Source organism: Thunnus thynnus, chromosome 16 (assembly GCF_963924715.1).
Source record: "Thunnus thynnus chromosome 16, fThuThy2.1, whole genome shotgun sequence".
NCBI lineage: Eukaryota > Metazoa > Chordata > Actinopteri > Scombriformes > Scombridae > Thunnus > Thunnus thynnus.
The window spans coordinates 22,926,126-22,948,872 of NC_089532.1; the positions used below are offsets into that span (position 1 = coordinate 22,926,126).

Here is a 22,747-nt window from a genome sequence, read left to right on the forward strand (position 1 = left end):
ATCACCAGAAGGGATGACACTGTGAATATCAGTATGAATATTTTATAATCACAGGGTGCTGTAGTTCTCAAGCAAGGAGACTGAAGTTGACGAAATGTGAATTCATAAAAATGTGACAAAATAGAAGATGCTGATGTGAAGGGAACTCAGTCAAACTGAGATGACTCAAAAGAAAATCAGAGAAAATACTAAATGGCTAAAAAGTGTGGTGGTGAGGGGGGGGGGGGGTTACACAGAAAGGGTTTATTTTCATAATGGGCTCACAAGGGTGAGAAAAAAGTATTAAACATGAAGGGACACTGAATATTTTATTTAAGCAGCCTAAATTTAGCTCAGGCTGTTTTATATGAAAATACACAAGAGACAGACTGACAGTAATGGACTGAATTACAGTAGTAGAGAAAGCGAGATCTCAGAAGAAAGAAAGAGACAGAAAAAGAGACCCGAAACGAGAGAAGACACTGTTTCCATTCAAGTGCATCAGCTAGTGCACACTGCTAACATAAAGAATTTGCCAAATATGTCTTTCTCAGTATATGTTTTCATATTTTAATATATTAAAACAGTAACCATATTTTTTTTTTTTTTGCAGCTTGGGGCAGCGAAAACAAGCCATAAAACTACTGCTGTATTATCTCCTTATAAAGATGTTAATATAAAAATATTAAGCAGTGCAACCTCCACTAATACATACAACATAGTGTTAGAAGACATGAATAGTTCAACCTAGTAGGTTTACTATGGGCACTATTAAAATAGTAGGCTATTACTATTAGCTAATACCATTGGAGATTAATACATTTTTACTTTCAAAAACATAGTATGTTTTTAGCTGGAATTTTAACAGTAAGCCTCAAAAAGGTATGTGCTCATCTCCAATTGGTCGGTTTGGGAAAAATTACACTAAAACCAAAAAAGGCGGAGTGATTCCTTATTTATAAAAGGGTAACTTTGACAGCGTGACATTATTGTACTTTTTTGCACTTCTTTTGAGTAACGTATTATTTCTTTTAAAGCAGCTGAGTTATCCAGGCAACTCACACATAGACATTCATTCACTCACACTTCACCTCTTTCTCTCCTAGTGGCTGTGTGGAGCCATGGCAGTGTCTACAAAAAGACTGTAGGATCATCCACTCACCTCTACTCTGCAATCCTGCAGAAGTGTGTGGGGGGCTTAACATCTGACAGTGTGTGACAACAGCTCAAGTAACAAACATCATTGTTGATATGCGTTTGAGATTGGTAATTAATTAGTCATTTGTGTATGTCTGCACAGTTTTGTTACCCCGGATATGTTTCTGGTATGCTAATAAGGCATATTTGATTTGAATGGTTGAATGGTAGAAAGAGAGCAGGTGAGAGAGACACAGAGAAGTGGGAGGATGACAAACTGTTTCCATCATCATCCTCGAGGCAAGAGGAGGCTGTGTGTTTACATAAGAATACACACACAAAACCCATCACACATATGCACACACACATACACAAAGACCTTGTTTTTGTTTGTTTATATGCAGTTCAGTAAATGGCATTGGCCTGCGGAGCAAAGCATTGTGGGAGGACATGGCAAACATATTATGGCATTAGCTTGTAATGACACATTGTTGGTTTACGTGTGTGAGTGTGGTGTCTGAAAATAGCTCGTGTGACAGAACAACGGGGAATGTGGAAGCATAAATCTCTGTCTCTCTCATCTCTGTTCCTGTCTATCTCGCATCTTATTTTCTACTGTAGTGCACTGGCGGCTTTAACAGCAGAGATAGCAATAAGTGTGTGTGTGTGTGTGTGTGTGTGTGTGAGAGAGAGAGGAAGGGAGAGATAGTGGTTACAGTAAAATGACAACCAAGAGGCAGCCATCTTTTATCTTCCAAACAATTAAAAATAAAACATCTGAATTCTCACTGGGAAACCGGAGCATGGCAAATATCACTGAAAGGATAATTCTTACAGGAGGAGCGTTTTTTTTTTCTTCCGCTCGGAGGTTTGTGGGAGCTTAGAGCCCATCCCAAATATTTCCCCATCCCGCTGCTTGCCCCTCACATCTCAACTATTGACTTTTTTCCTGTGTTGGTACAGAAGCAATCAAACGGCTACAGTCTCTAACACGCATACAAGACAATCCCCAACAGCTCCTGTAGCTCTGAACGTTACCTTGAATATGAATTGCTTAAATGTTCTTTTTTTTCTTGGTCTAACTAGATTTCCTCTTGAAAGACGATCCAACCAAACATTAAATTTGCACAGATGAGGGCAATGATTGGGATATTTGAGACTGTACAAAATCTGATAACTAATGCATATTTAATTCTAAATTTACTTTACGAAATAAAACAAATTAGCTGCAATCATCCTGACATAGATTTCAAAACATGTCCTGAGTTAACTTTCCCCCAAGCAGCACAGGTACATCTGGGAATATGTAATATTAGCTGCTTACAGTGTTGCACCAACTACATTATTTTCATGAGCCTTCATCACTAATTGTGTCACTCATTCATAGTGCCTGTCTCTATCTTGCTGGAGAGGACTGTTAATTTCTTTGCTTTCATTTAACGTTACAATATTGATTAGAAGCCTCAGTTGGAGGTGTCAGATGTAATGAGACAACAACCCCTTTAGCCAATCAGAATGAATGAACGATGCTATTTCTCTCATTAACTTGCCTTTTGCAAAGTGCACCATTATTTCATCCATACTGCACTGATTATAATTTACAGGTGACAGACAGGTTAGTTACATGTGAACTTCAAGACTGTTATTTCATGCTATTTTTCACAGCTATGGACTAATGGTAACAACTTTTTACTGGCTAATTAGCACTCACTTGTTAATGTGGAATTACTCTGCTACACCATTATGGGAGTACTGGACGACCACTAACAGAACACAGACTGAAACTAGTATGTTAGATTGTGTTTTTATATTTTTACAGTGCATTTTATGCATGGCATTGTGTGGTAATTTCGGTAACTTTCCCTCATGGTGTATTGTGGCCTTTACGCTAAACATTAAATTAAAAATCTTACATCTCCTAAGATTAAAATGCCATAACCTTTCCAGTCATTACAATGTAATCACTGATGGTCACATTTACATATTGCCTTGTTTTTTAAACTGCAGTAAGGTTTCTGGTAAAGAGTGCCTTCTTCTCATTTGCACATGACTCAATAATTACCACCATTATCTTTTAATTTACGGTCATTACTTTGTAATTAACTGACAGTAATTTACCTTCAGTCTCCAGGGAAAGTCAGTCAGAACACCGTATTGGCAGTTTCATCAATAGCCAGAGCTCAGCATTGACAGCCATCAAGAAGAAAGATGTCTGGTTAAGAAGTATTTCATTTCACCCTTCTTACCAAAGAATAATACCTTTACTCTACCCACTCTACTTGACATGAAAAAAAAATCTTCCTAATTATAAAATATCTTATTTTTGCCCTGCCATTTACTTTGACAGAGAAAAGCTCTGAAGGCAATACACATAGCTCATTATGTGCTTGTTCCATTATAAGCAGCTACATAGTGTAGCACATCTCCAGTGGTATATTGTAATTTTGGAAACCTTACTCTCACTCCTGCGTTTGTTGGCACTGTTGAGAATATTGCACCTGGAACTCCAAATTAATCTCAGTGAGGCCCTAGAAATGGGTACAAGGGACAGCTAGGATTGTAGAAAAAGGACTTTTTAAAAAATAAAATGTGTCATTATTTTGGTCAGTCCAATATATATATATATATATATATATATATATATATATATATATATATATATATATATATATATATGTGTGTGTGTGTGTGTGTGTGTGTGTGTGTGTGTGTATATATATATATATATATATATTTATTTTTTTATTTTTATTTTTTTTCTGAAAGGCATGTTTGACTAAGAATATAAGACTACTGTCTGCCATTGCCTCAAGATAAACTGACTCCCTCAAACCATGTATAACAACGCTCCTCTATTCTTTAATAATCCTAGAGCGGATAGATGTTAATGTCTTGTCGCCAGCAGTTTTTAGTGTTGACAGTGTGCATAAATTCCCCAATACCTTTTTCAAAAGCTACATTTCGGTCACATGACCATTATCAGACATCTCAACTTTTGACACTTTACTTTGTCTTGATGTCCTGCATCGCTAGTGGTGTTCCTTTATGGTTTGCCAGTCAATGACTGGTTCACTGCTTTCATCTAGACTGAAATATCTTGACTGCTGTGACATTTTGTACAAACATTCATGGTCCCCAGAGGATGAAACCTACTTTGAAACCTGACTTTGGTGAACCTCAGACTTTCTTTACAGTGTCATCAAAGAAAAAAGTACAGCCTCAGAGCAACATAGCTGACATGGATCATTTTATAGAAAAATAAGTAAAGGTCTGCAGTGATGCTCATATTGAGGTTTGGGCTAGTGTTCATATATTATAATATTAGAGAGGATTACAGCAGAGTACAAGTGAGTTCTTCACGATTTCAAATGTTGCCAAAAGGTGCAACAATGGTGCTTTCTTTACAACTATTGTTTACTTGTATGTACCTAGAATAACGCAGTACAAAGAAATCTAAAAACTGTTTTTGTTAGTAAGAAAGAAAAAGTATAAAAGTTACCCCGGGTAAGACTGCCAACTAAATGGTTAAAATATAAATGAAAATGCAGAGCCCTGTGGACTCCTCCATGGGACCTGTTCCTAACGCATCCACCATCCTGTTGTTATCAAGGTTTCTAAATAAAGACTTTTTATATCTTTTTCCCCCCTGTGAGTCCACCTCAAGGAAGTACTTCAGACACGGTCAAGTTTGAAACAGACTATGGCAACTGCTGGTCCTATGCCAGCCCACTGAGATGTTTACTTCCTGAAAAAAGCTGTCTTGACCTTGTAATTTTCAACCGAGGTGCTCAATAAGAAATGAGATACAGAGAGCGAGAGGGGAGGACAGACCGACAGAAAGAGACAGGTAGAACTGTGGCGTGCAAGCAGAATGTCGCCGGGGATTGTGTATTTGTGTGTGTGTGTGTGTGTGTGTGTGTGTGTGTGTGGGCTTGGTTAAATAATTTACAGTGATCCAAACATGAGCACACTCTTTCATTATTTACACGCACCGCATTTAACACACAATCACACACACACACACAAATGCCAAATGTAATGTATTCAGTATTGAAAAAGTCAGTCAAAAAGAATTACCATTAATTTTTAAGATATTCCGAGACACAAAGCAGCAGAGAGAAAAGAACAAGGAAGAAAAGAAGTAAAGGTGAATCACAGTGAGAGACATGGATAGTAAATATATAGCAGCTATGTGGGGAAAATACTAAACTTCCATAAACCTTTCTCTCACTGTTTCCCTTGCTCCTTGGTGTCCCATTGTGTCATAGCAATAAATATAGTCAGACTACTTCAAAGTGTTCAAAGTGAACAGAGGGGGGTTGTAGTCAGGTCAGCTGCTGTTTTCCAGTACTTTTTTCCCAGAAGCCCATGGTACATGGGCTTTTAAATACACATTTCAGGGATTTATTTAGCCTTGCAAATGAACATCTACTATATTGTCCTACATACAAAGCTACAGACAAGTTGCCCTTGAGCAAGATTCTTGAGCTGTCCTGCCTGCTCCACTGAAGCAGACCAGTGGCTTAAAGTTATAATCTCGAAGATTTTCATTTAAATAAATGTCTCTCAAGTCACTATCTATCACCAAATGAGGTAACACAATGGTTATAAGCCTATGGCCCGCTGATGAAAGCTCTTGCATTTGCAGTGTTATGATTATTACAAATCAAGTGTTGGTGGCTACTTTACCGCCATGAATTCAAATCACAAGCGGCAGGGTTAGTGATGCATTTTCCATCACCCAGTGGTTGATCCACCAGAGAGGCTCGGTGGACCTAATGAAAAAGATTCACTCTTCAATTTGCTTATGCTTGCGTGACGTCATGAAGAGACAGTTTGGATCTCAGGGAGTGAGGTTGACTCAGGTCCAAAAACACACCTGCAATCACTGCTTAACGCCATATGGTGCTGCCAAAGAGAATGAAACAGAGATCTTCCAGATTGCCACTTTAAAGTAGCAGACTGCAGTTTTAGGCAGCTCCCAGGTGTCAGTGTGTGAGTTGAATCAATGTGAAGCAAGACATGCAGTATAGTTTAAAGCTGCAATAACTGATTTTTTGGCTACATAGAGAGAAAAATATTTGGCTCTTTAGCTGCTAAATGCTCCACTATGTTCACCTGCTAGTCACAGACTGTGTCTGTTTGGCATTTGGTGCTGAGCAGGTAGTGTAGAGTGGGTTTTTAGAGCTTTTAAGCTGACAACAGATGAGAGTGGTAACAGTGAACCAAAACAGTCAAGTTGCAGCTGGACAGCTAACCACTGAGCTGAAACTTGCTGTAAAGCTTTGTAAAGCCGATGGGAGCTGCAGAGTCAGGTGATAATTCTCTGTAGATTTGTCACTACAAGCAACGCCTCTCACATTACACACTGTCATTTCATAAATTGTGATTATAAAAATATTAACTATAGCTGCATTTAGTGCAAGAGAGAATACAAAAGAAAATCATAATTATCATTCACTAAAGGTTTACTTCTTAGACTGGCTATTCCTAAAATCTACCAGGTCTAATACAGTATATAATATAATGTGTTTTGAAGGAATCAACTGTACTTATTAATTTACCAGATGTTTACAGAGACAGTGGACTACTTGACACACTGTCAAATTCAAATTCCTCTTATTGTCTTTTCTGAATGCTACTCCTATGTCTTGCATATTATGCACATGAAGTGATTTCATTAGTTAAAGGTTATATCTTGTGTTGCCTAGAAAGTGTAATTGTAGCATTCTGACTTGCGACAATCATACAGATTGTACCATAGATGTTCTTTTAGAGGTTCTCATTGTAGATGTACAAGATGGATGGGTCAACCAGCGGTTATCTCTGGATTTAGTTTGCTTTTGTAAATGGATTAGAGCATTTTGAATCTCATACAGAACACAAAATGTGTAAATCATGACAGCTAAGCAAGACTGGTGCACAGCACCAGTGTCAAAACCACTCTAATGGTGTCTTAGACTTGTCTTGATCTCTTCTGTTAATTGGCTGGACCTTTTCAGATTAAAATTTTAATGAACTCAAAAAGCTCTTTTGTAAAACGTGAATGTTAGGTAGAATGGAGCAGGTGGACCCCAAATTCAGGAGAGCAAAGCAAGGCTGAAGAATACCTTCTTTATTTTTTATCACTGAGACAGAGTATGCTGTGCGAGTTCAGACTGGAGTGAAAACAAAGACAGACAAACCAATATAGGCAACCCAAATAATCATCATGCAAGACATTATAGACATAGCTCAAATCAGCTTTCTCCCATTTAGTTCAGTCCAAACAAAAAGGGAGAACAGTCTGAGGGCCTCTGGAGGACCAGTGGAGAATAGCAGCTAGAGACACAGAGTCAGACTGTGAACAGAACCATAACAGTGAAAGTGGAGGGAGGATTCAAACCTGCAGTTTCATCATAGACTAATACCTGGTACTGTGAAAATGAGAAACTGATACAAATTAGTGTATTCAGTTAATTAGGTGCAATTTGATACCTGATGCTAGTGCAGTGAACCTCACACATATGGAAGGTAATTTACAAATGTCTTTGAGCCATGTCTTATGTCATCCTCATTCTGTGTGTGTGTGTATGTGTTTGTGTGTGTGCGTGTGTGTGTGTATGCTTGTGCTATGTTGCCTTTAATGTGCAAGAGACTTATCAATAGCTACTGGTTAATCACTACAATATCTAGGTTAAATACAGATCACCACTGTGTATGTACTTGTTTGCATGGGTGTACAGTACACAAACAAAGATACACAAATAACCAACACAATAACTAGGCTAAATACAGCTTGCGTGTGTGTGTGTGTGTGTGTGTGTGTGTGTGTGTGTGTGCGTGTGTGTGTGATTAGCCCTTGCTTAAAAATACCTGCATGCCACTGTGTGTGATCACCTCATAATACTTGGGAGTGTGACTAATCTAAATTTATCCATCAAAAGCTACTTGTCACCTCACAGTCATAGAATCATTCACTGGCTACTGTGAAAGATGATAAGTCTGTTTGTGTGTGTGTGTGTGTGTGTGTGTGTAAGACAGAAAAAGCTGCGTTCACTCACCCTGCGTTTTCCCTGAATCGTTACATTGTCATCTATAAATACCTTGTTAAATGTGTCACACCTGTTAATGAGAATAAGTAGCCATTTCAGCATCAGCTTACATCCACATAGTTAATAAGGAGGAGTTTTTGATCACTAGTGGCACTTTAAAGCAATGCTTTGTTCAAATTGTGTTTACATTGAAATACGTTTTTAAAAGGCTTTCGGACTGAATAACAGAATTAAGAAACAACAGCAGCTCTTCCAGTGTGTCCACCCCTAAAATAGTAACACAGCTGAGTGGTTCTTTTGTAAATCATTTGCAATCAAACCCCATTAACTGTGAGTTATTTTCTTCAAAATGATGACCTCATTAGTAGTCATTTTGTTTTGGTTCAATAAGGAAAGCCACGTTCAATATCAACTGTACTGACATGAGGCTGGTCCCCCAGAGATAAGAATGGTGGAGAGTGGATCACATTTGAATTACCAATGTAGTGTAGAATACTGTGTGTATCTCGCTCTACCACTGGAGCTTCAAACTCAATCTGTTAACCTCAAGAGGCCGCAATTACTGACACACCGTGTCTCTGAAAGCTGCTAAATGGATTCACCTGCCCTACAAAGGAGCTAAAACACTGCAGTGCTTTATAAAAATGTGAGTATTGTATAATGATAGCAGTTATTTTTATGGTGCTTACATTTATGATAATTGGTATAGTATTGGTATAACCAGCTTTGCGAAGAAACAGTTTCCAAATTCTAAATTGCTGTTTGAAGAGCCACATAGCTGCCATAAATGAAGCTGAACAGACTGCTTACACTATTTAGTAGCAGGGAAGAGCTCTCCATGGTGCTGATATACAGCTAATGCTTAGCTTTGGGATGTCAGACTGCATCACTATTTTTTTCCATTCAATCAAATACAGAAGAACAAGGTGAGACCATCTCTCCACCCAGTGTCATTATCTATTTGTACAGGGACTGACCCAGAGATGACAGGATGATTGCCTTTAAGACAAACCATCTGTGAGGTTGCAGCATATAAAAGCAGCTGTGTCTACAGAAACCCTCAGTGATTATTTTGATTGCACAACAGCAAGTTGCCTCTAGAGGTGGTGGATTCTCTCTTGGTAAGTTGTGAACATGACAGCAGTAGAAGATGCCCACCATTTGCTAAGCATATTCCACATTCAGTTTGTTTTCAAGCACTTAATTATTTACATTGCTGGGCAAGTGAGTGCTTACCCAGCATGCCCCTGTGTTTTTCTTTTACTTTTTTTTTTTTTGGACTATGTCCAATTACCAGCTTCCAGGATGTCAATGGTCTTGTTAGGGGCCAAGATCCAGGCCCTGCAAGGCCCTTTCACATCTCAAACAAGGATGGGAATCTTCTCCTTCACATTCATTGAGGCTCAACATATCCACGGCTGCTATCCTGCAAAATCATTGTGAGTAAGTTATTGTGAACATAGAGGATGGCTATTTTTCAGATTCTAGTCTGGAAAGGGCACTGATGGTTGCTCAGGTTTAGCTTTGAAGGGAAGTTGACAAATTCAACTTCTGGAGCACTTAGACATGCACCTCGCTTTGGCTAAGACCAGGCTCCAGACTTCTCAGTTCTTGGGCCTGGTGGTGGTGAATTCCTACACTGTGCCATGAATGCTAGGGCTCCTAGGAGATTGAGAACAATTAGGGAATCAGGTTGTTGCACGTGAGCTACCAGAGCTTGAGCCGTCCCCTAAAGGCCATGGTGGTTGCCTTCAGGAGGTTATGGTTAGTCCTATGCAGGTGGCAGAGCAAAGACAAAATTGGCAATGGAAGTTCACTGGAGCCAGTATGCATCTTGAATTTGTGGTGGAAGATCCCTCCCTGACGGGGTGTGCACAGTGCACAAAGCACATGGTAAACCTGACCCATGGGTAGACCAGCATATCAGTGTCCTGGAGCTATAGGAAATACTGCTCTCCTTCTGTCATTTACTTCCATAGCTTCAATACCGACACATACTGCTAAGGATGGACAATGCGGTTGCAACATCTTACATTAACAAGCTGGGTGGTCTAGGTTCCCTTCGCCTCTCTCAGCCACAGAATTTCTCCTTTCTCTTGGAGCGGCTGGCATAGTAGATTAAATCCAAAAGCTGGTCTGTTTGCTTTACAATTTGCTCCATCAAACTGTAAAGCAAGCAATGTTCCAGAAAAGGGCACCAGGTAACAAAACACCCACATCAATGCCTATAGACTTTCATTCCTTTTTTCCTCATTATTAATCCTGGGCAACATATGCAGTTTCAAAACAAAATAGTGTGATATTACCTCTAATTACCAATAGAAACCTGACACAGGGCAGTCTCACCACCCACTACATCAGTCTTGTTTGTCTACCAGATGAGACAGTCCAACTGGAAACAGTGTGAGAAAATGTTGTAATATTTTCCTCTTTGACATTAAGAATTGCACCACAGTTGACAGTACACCATTATGAACAGTAAATTAATTAATCCTCTTTAGCCTTTTATGTGGATTGACATTCACCAGCCATTATTCAAACTGTCTGTATGTTGTATTTCATAGCCTGAACTTACAGATCTGTTTGTAAACTAGAATGTTTTTTTTACAGAACAGACCCACACTCACACAAATAAGTTATTTAAAAGGTGTAGGCAGCACATTTCCTGTTGAGGGAGTTGACAACATATTTCTCCAATGGGTACAGTCATCTACGTCCATATTTGGATAACCGCAGTGCACTTCCTGACTAAGTGTTCCACATACATCAGCAGTTAACAAAGGCATCATGGGACAGATGGATGGAGAGAAAAAGAAAGAGAGAGAATGATGCAGTGGTGCATAAACCCACTCAATCCCATTTTTCAAAATGTACATCTCTGTGTTTGTGTGTTTATTAATTTGTTTATCTAGAGCATGGCCCAAACCTGACCTGAAGACTGAAGCCACCAAAACCCCTCAAAATGTCTACCATACTTCCACAGAGTACACGAACATTCAAATTCAAAGGGTTAAAAATGCTTTCAGTGTAATGAGAACACAGTCTAGTCTGCTGCTGTGTCAGTCTATCCATTATGATGAAGTACCCAGGGAACTGACTGGAAACACTAAGCTATGCTACATCAGACAAAGTGGCCAAGTATCTCACATAGCATAACTAATGCTTGTTGTGAGATACATTGCCACATCACATGCACACTGACAAAATCTTTAAACCTCTGCCTACTGATAAAGGATCTCCAACACATTCAGAACAAAGTTCACAAATGCTCTCCACAAAGTCACCCACAACTATAAGTTACTGTTACTGTTGCTACACCTACACCAATCTAGCACAGCATGTATGCAGTTTACAATGATAACTGGAGCATAACTGGATAACTCTCAAAATCCTTAGTAATTTTTGAAACAACGAGTCCTTGACTTCAGACAGTAGTAAACAACACTGAGCTTCTCATTTTTAGTCAGTGACCAATGATTTTGTCAACTGAAATGATGACTGCAGCTGGCAGATTTTATTAGCTGTGGTTAGTTTTCTGACCAATATTAAGTCTGTTGGTCTTTAGGATGCTTCCTCTTGGCTTTGGAAGCAACACTGGATTACTACTGTTGATAACTAGTTAGCCAGGCATGCTAACATTTGCAGCTTACATTAGAACAGATAAACAAACTGATGAATCCCTTCCATATACTTTCTCTCTTATGCTTTTAGTTTTCCAAAGGCTTAAAAAATACATGGCCCTCTACCCTCTTGAAATGCCAAGTAGTCCATCCCCTTTTCTACATCCCACTGCACGCTGCTTGAGCATGTTGAAAAATCCCAAGCTTGACAGGCCTGTTGTTCAGTTGCTGAGCAATGATTGGACAATTTTATTTATGGACAGTACTCTGGTGTATAAATCTGCACAGAAGCACCCTCTTCATTTTCTGATATTTTATTTATTTTCATTTTTACAGAGCTTTGTGCAATCATGTACCTATGTAGGGTGACCTCTGGACATGGATACAGACATAGGCACAAGTATTATCTACTTAGCTCAGGCCTACATTTCACACATTTGCAATGTTGAAAAGCCTCTGGAATAGTTTTTCAACCATTTTGGGGCACTGCAACTCTCAGTAAAAACCTTAAACAAGTAACAATAACCAATAAGCAAAACATTACAGCTTTAATTAGAGCAAAATGACCGCAAAATAACCCTAAAAAGTACCTGTGTTATCCTTTGATCACTGCAACTGAGAACACTTCTCCACCAAAAAATATGGAAAACAAGCACAACACACACTTTCTGTTAAGAATTCAGGATGTGCTGGAGTATCTATTTTTAACATCGGAAAGAAATGGGAGGTGAAGGTATACACAAAGGGGTACAGAAAGAGAGGGAAGGTATTCAGACTCACATCGACAAGCAAGTCAAGACACAAAAGGCAGAGACAGACTAAGATGAAGAAAGAAAGAAAGAAAGAAAGAAAGAAAGAAAGAAAGAAAGATAGAAAGAAAGAAAGAAAGAAACAGAATGAAACCTTATAACATTGAACCAAGGTGCTCAATAAGTAATGAGGCAGAAAGAAAGAGGAATGGAGATGACGACTGGTAACTGACCACAGGTTGAGAGACAATGAAAAGAGATACGGTCTATCCAGCACAGAAAAAAAGAGAAAGAGAAATCTGAGAGTAGAAGTGTGCACAGCAGAGACCAGAGCTATGAAAAAGTGCTAGGCATGTTGGTAGAGACATATTTAGCTTTAAGGATGGAAGGATAGCATCTGCAAGCTGTCTAACTAAACACATTGCTTTTAGAAGGGAAATGGAGGCATCTTAGGGAACACAAACGATGAGAGGATGACATGCATTAATGAAACAGCTAAATTAAAAAGCACAACAGGGAATATGTCTAATACATTTAAAATAAAACACATTCCTCTTCTGGCTACATAAGCAAAAAACAAATTCACCCAAAGCAATATCCTAAACAAAGTGCTTTCAAAGCAAAAACAGTCAGTAGCTTACCTGATTCTGTGTATTAAGAATCAATTTTACTGACCAAGTATGCTGACACATACCAGAACTCTGACTCTGGAAAAAGGGTGATGTGGTTTTTATGTGAATATATTGAGTGTATATTGAGTTTTCTTTTTGTTTGTTTGTTTTTTTCTTTAACTTAGTGTCTATTGTTGTTACTTATATTGTGTATGACATTGTTTTATTGGTGGATGTGTACTGTTTTTAGTCTGTGTTTATTATGTTGTGTACCATGAATTTTTGTGTCATTTTATCCTAATTTTAGGTTGCTTATTCAACATCTGGCCAGGGACAACAGATGGATATTAGCCTTCTAGACTAACTCTGGCTAATTTAAGGTTCTTTCTTCTGATGATTAATGAACATTGTCACTGTCAAATAAATAAATAAAATAAAAAGTATAAGTAGTCTGCCATATTACATGGCACTGCAAAATGTGTTACATTAGTACACACATTTACTGTAAGCTGATTTAGTATTGAAGTGTTATTGCAAATGAATAGTTTTTAGTGCAAAATGTGATTATTGTTTTACATAGGATAAGGTGGGGGGAGTGAATTTCACCACACTTCTAACCATTTTGCAAAGCATACAACAGGTTAAATCGATTTCCTTTGCTCCAGGCAGTCACTGGTTTAAATTTATCCCAATATGGTCGGAGACTTGAATGTTGCTTGACATAAGTAATATGTGGTTATAAATAGGTAGCAGCCACAGTTCTGAAAACTGTGACTGGTGTCCCAATCCCAAACTATATACCAATTTTAACTGTGTTTTGAGAATGCAGGTCTTTACTGTGCTGTGAGAAAAAGTTATGTGTACTTAAAAAGGCCAGTTTGCTGGTCATCAACACTATCCCACAGTACAATTGACAAATTGATTGGAAGAAACAACAACTTCCCATCACCTTATTAATGTGGGGTACCTGCTGATGGTATGGTTCCTTAATACCCATAGAACACTGGATAACATGAGGTCTTTGAAGTAGTTTATTGCTGGGAATAACTACTGTATAAATGCTAGCATCTGAAGTTTACAGTTTCACCATAAGCATTGTCAATCAATAGCAAAAGGTAACACACACCTGGAATACTCATACAGATACATTGGTGTGTTCTAACTGTAAAGTTACTTAAGGTTGCAATAGTGATATAGATGAATATAGATATACTCACACTGTCAGACGGGTGGAGACAACAGAGAAGACAAAGTGATAGATATGACAGAGAGAGGCAGAGGGAGATAAAGTTGGAATGACTAAAATAGAAAAAGAGACAGAGGCTGGGGACAGGGAGGTGGAAAAAGAGGCAGAGTTGGAGGGAAGAGAGGTGACTAGGGAAAGAGAAAAAACTGACAAAATCCTTGTTTGAAATGTCCTAGGCTGTAAAGAGTTCAACATGTAATCGCTATACACCTCACTGAGTGTGTGGGGGAACTGTGTCCTTAATACTACAAATAAAAGTTCACTATATTGAGTTCTGTTTGTATTATATGTAACAAACAGGTAGGGGGTTTATTCAGATGAAGCAGTGCAAAGCGAGTTGCTGGTATTGCTGTGCTGAGAATAGATGTCTGTTTCTGAAGCCATGTCACTCAGCTGGCACTTGCATGATTTTATCAACAAGAGCAAACTAAATTCTTTTAGCAAAAGCACAGAAATAACGGAATAATGCTTAAAATATAAATAAAGTATATTTAATCAAACACTCCCCAGCCAATAGATGCATTTAAATCGGCACAAAAATATAAAGTTTGATGTGGTTCAAGCAGTAGTCTGCATTGATTTATAAATGAATATGATTGATTCTGATGGTATCTGATGTCCACAGCTGCTTTATGCTGTATGAAAAGCTTCTCCTTAAGGTCATTTAATCTCTGCAGCCATCTGAAGGCAGCAGGACACACATCTTAATTAATCTGCAGCCTGTTTACACTTCACAAATTTGTTTCTCCTTACTGATTTCTCCAAACCTTTTTCCAGCATATTTGGGAAGCACTGATCAATATTTTCAATTGTCTTTAATCTTCTGTAATCTGAAATGTCATCACTGGCATAAAGGAATGCAGAGAGGGAAAACCAGCCTCTGTCTGTGTCCCTAACGTCACTGTCTCTGTCCATTTTTGTCATCCATCAGTGGTTTCTAGCCAGGCTGTAGGGGTCTCAGTATAAAAAAACAAGTATGGCTACCCTCACATCCTGTTTCACACACTCCATTTCCTACTGCTGCCTACGGTGAGAGAACAACACAGAGACGGAGAGAACACCCAAGAATTTTTAGAGAGGAAGTGAGAAATAATATGAGTATGTGTACTGTGGTGAGGTAGATAGAGACAGATATTCACTTCCTAAACAAAACATAACTCAATCCTGAGAGGCATTCTTTGTAAGATCACATAACAAGAAGAAATGGTCCTAATAGAGCAGGAACATGGAGAAGCTTTGTCTGTTTAATATATAACTTCATGTTTGTAACTTATTACTGTGTTAGGATCAGTAAATCTTCCTTTGTTTGGAAGGAAGATCAAACCATAGGAAGTACTACATGCTTTCTTGCAGTACATTCAAATAGAGAAAAAAATCTCCTCCATGGTCCAGACTTTTGCTTATATTTGTTTTTTTTTCTTTTACCCATGTGCGCTTTAAAGACTGTTATTGATATGTATGGTTATTTATACTGTTTTCTATTTAAGTCTTACTGCACTGACAGTGTTTGTGGGTCAGTGTTTGGTAGAAACACACACATTTTGAAATATGCTACTTATGGTCAGATTGTTTATATGGAGGTATTCCAGTGGAGTGTAGTGGTATTTGTAGTAGTATTAGCATTGCATTCATTCAACACTGATGTACTCACAATGGATGCAGCAGAATCAGAGATTTTTTTTTTTTTTTTCCCTCCTTGCCCTCTTCTTCCCTGTCAAAACCTGGTGCCTACATCACCCACAATTCAACCTGACCACAGACAGTTCAGTTAGAGATTTGGGGATGTTATGGTAATGGCAGTTGATGTAGCCTCAAGCAGATATGAAGAGTGAGCTACAGAGGTCTGATGACCTAATTTCTTTCCTAATTTCTAACTACACACCACCCGCTTTTTTTCATTTTCAAACTTGTAGCCCAAACGCACTTGAGGCAGTTTATCAGACTTTGCACAGCTCCCTCTGGAGCCACAAAAGGCAGGCATTATACATTTTCTTTTTTACACATACAGTACAGTAGTACTCCTCTAGACCTGTAAACAGACTTTGATGTGTAAAATAAGTGGAGTTCCCCTTTCAGGGAAAAAATACTTTGAGCACTTCTTCATAAAAGTAGCCTTTTTATAATGTTTAGCAATGTTTGTTGATTATTAAATTATCATATTAAACTATTGAGAAAAGGAGGCCGTACAGAACAGAGATAACATATTTTTCCCTCTTTCTCATTTTTTCAGGTTTTTCCATCTTGGAGGTCTCGTTTGTTTTTTTGTTTTTTTTCTACAGTTTTTACAAATCTGTCTGCACTATAACTATGTTTCCCCAACTTCACTGCTGTAAAACAAACAAACAAAATAATTGGTACATTGCTTTAAAGAACTTTTGGTTCTTTAAAGAACAAACCTTGAGTCAAGCCCTCTTTCTGCTTCTTGTTTCAAAGTATTTTTTAAAGCAAACATATCAAATATCATGTTAAGCTGCATCTGTTTACATCTTACGTTAGGTATCTGTGGCGAGCTGAGAGTGTGTGTTCTCTGCTGACCAAGGGAAAACAAAAATAAAGCATCGACCACTTTGGAAGTGTTCAGAATGATGAACAACTGCACACAAACACAAAAAGAAAGAGAGAGAGAGTTTAAAGCATGACTAACTAAATACCTTAGGGTACGTGCCTTATGTATTTTCATTCCCCCTTATGTATAAACGACCCCCTCCCCTCTGCTTTCTCTTCTTCCAGTTTATCTACACATTCTCCTCCTCTCCTCTCTTCTCCTCTCCTCTCCTCCTCCCCACACCTATTATCCCAGAGGGCCAGAGGCGAAGTAGGGGGAAGAGGTTAGCTTGGTGACCCAGGCCCTGCTGGCCATCGGCAGGTCTCGGCTGCCAAACTCCCCCCAGGGATCAAGGCAGTCTTTCAACTCTCTGGGAGAGAGAACACACATACACACATGCAGAGACGCACACACACACAACCCAGTGAGATTATCACACACACACGCACACGCACACACTCACAAGCTGCCAGAGAAGGAGGTAAGGAGGAGGTTAACGGAGGAAAGAGGGAGATGAGAGGAGTGCAAAGGAGAGTAAAAATGGCATGTGATTGAAGAAGAAAAATAGGAAAATGAAGGGAAAGGGGATGAAAAAGAAATTAAAAATGGCAAGTGAAATAAAGAAAGAAAAGGAGTGTACACATACAGAGAAAAGGAAAAGAAAAGGGAGGTAAAAGGAAAGGAGAAACAGGAGAAGCAGATGGGGGAACCAGGGCAAGTCCATTACAGAAAAACAAAGTGAAGAAGGGACAAAAAATGGAGATCAAAAGAGAAAAAAGAGGGAGAGAAAATGGGACTACATCTGTACCTTACAGGGCATTTCTGAAGAGGGTGATGAAAAGGTCAAACCCATCCGTCCACCCAGTCATCCATCTACTTCCAGCTCACGTCCTCTCTCCACCCCCACCATCCGTCAATCCATTCTGAACTCCTTGTACTTTCAGTCATTCATTCATCCCTCTCTCCATCTCCTCCCTTTTTATCCATCCCTCCTTCCCTCCATCCATCCATCAATCCATCCTTCCAGGCCTCCATTCATCAAAGTGAGTAGGGGACAGAGGGAGACTTGACTTTGACTTTGATCTGTTTTGCTGAGCGGTTGAGGGCACAAACACACACATACACACACACACAAGTGTGATCCAGCTCTAAAGAGAGCATTAGTTGAAATCGCTCTCAGAAGCTCAAGGGTTGCGGGTTGAATTCCCCCATCGGCGTACAGGCCTCTGAGTGAACTCCAAAGCAGTGAAATGTGTGGCACTTTGTTCATTAAAAAGATAAAACAAACAGAGGCTGGTGTTTGATCTCTCTCAGTCTCTCCCTGTCTGCGTCTGCATCTCACTCTCACTCCCTGAAGCGATGACGGTACCTTAAAAAAAAACAAAAAAAACATGCTCTATCTCACGACGTCTCTCGCTTTCACCCTTGGTGTGTCTGCACATTCACTAGAGAGATTGATTGACAGGTAGTGAAAAGAAAGATGAACCAGGTGAACTGAAACTCACAAAAACACACGTGCACACCCGTGACGAGTCATACATGCTGAATATATTTTCTATGTAAGCCTGCCTATTTGTTCTCCTGTGCCACTCATTCAAGTTCATTAAAACTTGTTTTATTACAGAATGAAATTCATTTTTATTTTTAAAAATACCCCATATTAATTTCTTGCCTCACAAACATCTAATTTGACTTCTTTATTATTATTATTGTTGTTATTATAAGTAATCAATTTATTGTCTGCACCTCTATAGCTACAGTGCACACTAGCAGCTAATGCAGCTTGGTCTTCTATATGCAGATTTTCCATGATTTAATATCTATATAATATTATATATGAAACTTTAGGGTAAAAAATGGGGCTCAGTTAGAGCCCACCACTTGCTTACCGACTCCATTATAACAATTGCCTATCAATTAAACATAGTCTATTTTTATATAATTATATGCCAAATTACATAGTCCCAAATTGGACCTGTAAAATAAATTGTTACAAACTTCGTGTTTTTCTAAAAAATGTCATAAAACATGTGTAGTACCACTGACATGCCATGTGTAAACATTTCTGAGTAGTCTAACTTATTCTTAATATAACAATATATAACATGCCTTGCGAAGACATTTGTGAAAATAACATAAGCCTCTGAATGAGAAGAGTGAAAACTAAGCAAAAACACCCAGTAGGAGAGCTGAAAGGGTGACATCTGTGGAGGACTATAGAGTGATTTACAACCTACAGACACCATGAGAACCATTAAAAAATTCACATTTGTGTTTTACAGTAATCCGTTAGCTCAAGGTCAATTGTCAGTGTTGAGTTCCTGATATTCCTGTGACAAGAATAACTGTATATGAGAAATAGAGTTGAGGACAGAGGTTAAAGGGATCCTTTTTTCAAGAGAAGTCAATTCAAGGAGATGAGGACGTGTGGTATACTTTGTAAAAAGTTTTTTTTAGAGTAAAATTAGTGGATAATGTGCTGTGAACATCTTCTACCTGAAGCTATGATTATATCTCAGCAAACACTCTTTATATGCATGTGTGTGACATTTGTTATGGTCAAAACAGATTCCACTTTCGCCTGAGGCTTATGAATGTATTGCTTTCACACACACAATCTGTATCTTATCTTCCATCGTCACTTCAATTGTTCCAGTCAGTTTTTGAGAACATAGCATCAAGGTTAAAACTGATTTTAGCTGTAAATTACATCTTTCACATATATACTGATAGATTGTTTCTTGACTCTTCATTCGCCCACCTTCCGCCTTCCAATTCCCCCTTTCTTTCTTCTCCCTACTTTCTCCCTCTTTCCCTTCCTCTTGCCTCTTTCTAGCTGAGTTCAGCAGTCAGCCACATCCCAGAGGGACGTATCGAGGTTAGAAGATCTAACAGCCAGCTGAAGAGGGGAAAAGAGAGAGAGGGCATGGGGGAGAGGGAATCAGCAGCACAGTGTCAGGGGGTAGGGAGGTTAGAGGTGGATTTCTTACAGAGAAAAGCCTATATGAAGATGACAAGCTGCCATATCTCAGCCTGGAAACATTATCAGAAAGAAAAGAGATGATGAGAAAGGAAAAGTGGGTGAGAATGAAACACATGCAGGGATTTATTAACAAAAAGGGAGAGCAATGTAACCACTGGTTAAGACCAAAGGCTCTGCTGATTCTTACTGGAACTGCCAAATGGGGCTAGCTTGATTTCCATAGTAGAGCCTAATTAAACAGTCAAATTGGGCCAAGCTGGTTTCCATGGTACATTCACACTGAGTTAAAACAAGACCCCCTGGTTCCCACTACCAGGCCAAACAGGACCTAACTAATTTCCATGGCAAAGAGAACTAAAAAAGACCACGCTTGAGATCCACTACAAGGTCAAACAAAGTTAGCATGGATCCTGGGATTAAGCCAAAACTAACGCTAACATAGTTTCTACAACATCTCCATTTCGACCACAAGACCAAGCTAAGGTAGACTTGCAGCAGGCTAACTTCAACTTTATATCATCTCCAAGGAAATTTAGCCTTGGCCTGAGGATAGGTGCTCAAACTCCTTATGAAGTGGATGATCTGAAAAGTTAGTGCAAGAATCACTTTTGCTGATGATCTGCTACAATAAATGTCTTGAGGCTGTTGCAACCCAATCACCTTGCCGGCCACCTCTGACCAGATCCAGCCTGTTTTTATTTACCAGACTAATTCAAGAATCAGTGAAACACTGATAAAATAGTCATGTGTAAGAACACTGCACACCATGAGGAAATTCAAACAAACACTGCTTAACATTTTTATAGTAAGTTTGGTATTTGACTCTGTTTAGTAAGAAGTAAGAAGTTTTAGTAAATTTATTACAAGCCTCCAATTCGTAATTATTAAGCAAAACCATTAAAAATAAAATAAAATAAAATAAAAATAAAAATCTTACCTTCTGAGATGTAAAAGCGGATAACACTCTGCTTCAGGAATCACATGTTACCGTGGCGATAACATCATGGATGAGGGTGCAGTCCAAAATCTTCTTTCAGTTTTCCCTCTCTAAGAAACAAGAGAAACATAGAGGGATAGATATTCAATACTTATGTCTCTCAATCAATCAACAGATTCAACAAAGAAAGAGAAGAACACAGTATTTTAGACCATATAAATGGCTCTTGGATACCTTTGTATTTTTTCATCTTCATTGGCCTACATTACAGCACAGTAAAGGTGTTCATGGTTCTCTGGCATTGCAGACAGCTTAATTATCAATAAACTGCTTGGTTGGCCTTTAACTGAAAGCTAAAGAGCTGCAAGTGTGCACCACTGAACCAAGTGGAAGTGTGCTAAGTTGACAGCACACATCCTACAGACTGATCTCCCCACACAGGAAATCTGCCCTCACATGCTGTTGCTACTGGATATCAATGACTTGAACAACCCTGGCCATTGATCCAAATATATCCCCCTTCCTTCCTTCCTTCCTCCCTTCCCTTCATCCTTCCACCCTTCTTTGCTTTTTATCCCATTTTCCCACTTGGATTTTTTTTCTCCTCTCCTTGTTTTTTTCTCCTCTCCTGTCCATGGATCACTTCTTCCCTCCAACCCTCCCTCCCTCCCTCCCTCCCTCCCTCCGCTTTCAGCTTTCCTCCTTCAAAGGATAGAGGACACAGCTGAAACAAAGGATGCTTCTATACCAGCTGAGCCAGCAGGATGGAGAGAGAGAGGGAAGGATCAAAATGAGGCAAGGAGGAAAAGAATGAGGGCAAAGAGTAAGGTGGAAGGGAGGGTGAGTAGGACAGAACTAAAAAAGTGAAGAGGGAGCATGGGGATGGCGAAAGCGAGAGAAGGAGAACCTGAAGATGGAGAGGGATGTTACTGAAAAAAAAAGAGGCAGAGGCAGAAAAAAAGGGAAAAGTGGACGAATGTGAAAGTGAAAAGATAGATGCAGAGGAGAGTTAGAGATTACTCTCACATCAATAGTAAGGGCTACTTGGTGTCTGGTATCAGCACCATAACACACACACACACTAAGAGTTATCACAGTCAGCCAATAATGAATCTGCCTAGAGCAGCACAAACACATGCACTCCATTTTATCACATGCAGAGTATCTACCTTTCCTAAATCTGCCCAATGGGTTGCTGTCACATGTCACTGTCTATACACAGGATATTCATTTATTTATTATCGTGATCTTAAAGACATCACAGCATTGGTGTAAAAAGTTAGTGAAAAGCTTCTACATATCAAACTCTACTCTAAATACATAGATGGATAAGGGTTGTTATTTATTAATTCCTCACTCTCAATATGACCTTGGACATAACTGAGTAGCCATTACTAAAATATATGATGGTAAAAAAGGAGTCTCTTTGTCAGCAAATCCGTCAGGGGCAGCAAAAGTGATTGACTGGTGTTAATATGCAGGACCACAGCCTGTACTGCATGAAAGGGCATGAGCTTTATGTCCAGCGGGCACTGCAGGAAAAAGACATTCAGCATATACTGTATATTCAGCTGCCTAACGATGTTAGTTTAGCTTTTAGGAACATGCGTTGCCTCCAAATGATGCAAATTATTGAATGACTGATTTAATGAAAAAAAATCTTGTTTGGTACCTTCTCTAAATATTGCTTTATTTATGAACTTCTTCTACATTTTAACATTTTTTGTTCCACCCTGAATTTGACCCCAAAAGAGAACACAACTAAAGCCTTACTCGCACAGGACTAGTATTACCTGGGGACCTCATGTGATTTAGAAATTACCCCTCCACGTCTGTGCATTAGCATGGGATAAGCAAAGTCTGTACTTTACTCAGATTTACTCACATTATTCCCCTGGATATGATT

General features: G+C 38.9%; 1 protein-coding gene across 2 annotated transcripts in view; it reads right to left on the bottom strand.

Moving 5' to 3' along the window:
* Positions 1-22,747, bottom strand: part of lrfn5a (leucine rich repeat and fibronectin type III domain containing 5a) — a 125,001-nt gene that overhangs the window by 46,061 nt on the left and 56,193 nt on the right. For both annotated transcript variants that reach the window (XM_067613618.1, XM_067613616.1), the window contains one exon: positions 20,842-20,951. The gene's annotated coding sequence lies outside the window, so the exon portion shown is untranslated. The remainder of the gene's footprint in view (positions 1-20,841; positions 20,952-22,747) is intronic.